Source organism: Vombatus ursinus, unplaced genomic scaffold (genome assembly GCF_900497805.2).
Source record: "Vombatus ursinus unplaced genomic scaffold, bare-nosed wombat genome assembly UNPS02009062.1, whole genome shotgun sequence".
NCBI lineage: Eukaryota > Metazoa > Chordata > Mammalia > Diprotodontia > Vombatidae > Vombatus > Vombatus ursinus.
The window spans coordinates 20894262-20896363 of record NW_020948840.1 but is presented as its reverse complement, the minus strand read 5'-3'; the positions used below and the strand labels follow the sequence as shown (position 1 = coordinate 20896363).

At 39.0% G+C, this 2102-nt stretch overlaps 1 pseudogene; it reads right to left on the bottom strand.

The window, feature by feature from the left end:
- Positions 1–758: 758 nt before the first annotated feature.
- Positions 759–1265, bottom strand: LOC114034772 (annotated as a pseudogene).
- Between the last annotated feature and the right edge of the window lie 837 nt (positions 1266–2102).

Sequence of the window (2102 nt, the reverse complement as noted above, 5' to 3'; positions counted from 1 at the left end):
TCCTAGGATCAAAGTCCAAGGTTATACTACAGCTAATAGCCTTTCACTCAATCCTCACCCTCTTTGTAGTGTTTAGCATTGTTGACCTCCTTCTCCTCTGGAATATACTTTGCTTTTTGGGTTTTTAATGATGCTACTTTCTCTTCATTTTCCTACTTTTCTGAGCTATCCTCATTCTCCTTTGCTGGATCATCATTTACTATCAGGCCCTTAACTATTGGTTTACCCCATGGCTTTGCTGTGGGGCTTCATCTCTTTTTTTTCAAACTCACTTATCGACTTCCTAAATTCCCATGGGTTCGGTTAGCATCTCTATGGTGGTGACTCTGAGATCCATATATTCATCTCTACTCTTTCTTCTGAGCTCCAGTCTCACATCACCAACTGCCTATTAAATATTTTAAACTGAATATCCTAAACTCTACACACCTGAAACAAACTCATTATCTTTCCTCCAAAGCTCATGACTTTTCTAAACTTCTTTTTTTTTTTTAGGGGTCATTTGAGTGGAACTTTATATTTTTAGAGCACATCATTCTTCTAATCACTCAGATTTTTGACCTCAGAGTTCTCCTCCCTCATCCCACTTATCCAATCAGATGCCCAGTGTGCTTTCCACCTCCACAATATCTCTCACTTCTATCTTACTCTCTCCACTCACACAGCCACCACCCTGGTTCAGGCTGTTGTCACTTTTTTTTTTTTACTTTAATAATATTTACTGTAACAAATGTTTTCTTTTCACTTTTATTTGCTTTCTAATGTCATATTTACTCCCATTCCATAAGCTTTTGTTTCTTCAGTTTCTTCTGGGATATCTTTTTCTTTTGGGCAACCTCCTCTTCTGGTTTAGGAACGATTTGTTCCTTTTCGGTAACTGTCATCTCAATATGGCAAGGAAAACTCATGTATAGGTTGATCTGACCATGAGCCCTGTAAGTACGCTGTCAAATTTTGGGAGCCTTGTTAACCTGGATATGCTCAATGACAAGAGAATCCACATCCAAAGCCTTCAGTTCTGCATTACTCTCTGCATTTTTAAGCATATGCAGCAAGAATTCAGTATTCTTTTGGGGCCAACGACCCTGTGTTCAACCCCACTGCTTAGCCTGGGCACACCTGCTAACTCCACCATTATATCACCTGAAGGGAACACATTGTTTCTTCAATGTGACATCTTTCAAATACCTGGCAGCTTTTCGGATATGCATGCCCTTGATAGCTTGGGCTGTTTCACGAGTGTTCTTGAAGTGGACCCAGAGATTTGAGCCTCTTGACTTGCATAATTTCGTGGGGTTCTCTGGATCAAGGGAGTACCTCACTATTTTAAATGATTCCATAGGACGGATCAAGGGGAAGAGCCTCTCTCATTACTTTTCACCTGGACTGTTACAATAGCTTCCTAATTCATCTCCCTACCTCAATGCTCTTCCCTCTTTAATTAAGCTTCCACAAACTGCCAAAGTAATTTTCTTAGAGCTCAGATTTCATCTTCTCACTCTCCTGTTCTCTTTAGTGGTTCCCTATTACTTCTAGAATCCAATGTAAACTCCTCTGCTTGGCATTCACAAACTCTTCACAACCTGACTACAACTTACCTTTCCAGCTTTATTATGCATTACTCCCCTTCACTAAATCTGCAGTCCAACCAAATTAGCCTTTTTACTGTACCTCAAACAAGATACCATATCTCTTGTGCTTCTGACTTTGCGCTGGCCGTCTGTCCCCCATACCTGGGATGAACAACTCCCTCTTAACCCCTGCATCCTGGAATCCCTAGTTTTCTTTAAAGCTTAGTTCAACTATTACCTTCTACATGAAGCCTTTCCTGATCCCTCTAGCTTAAACTTTAGTTCTTAAAGCTTTTTGTATCATGGATCCCTTTGGCTATCTCATGAAGTCCATGTACATATCCTTTCTCAGAATAATGTTTTTAAAAGCATAAAATACATTATACAATATTACAAGGGAAACCAATTAGCAAAACCAATAGTGAAATTGAGTTATAAAAATATTTTTAAAAACAAATTCACAGACTATAGATTAAGAACTTCTACTCTAGCAACTAGTGCCTTATTTCTCCTTTTCTAAATTACCTTGTT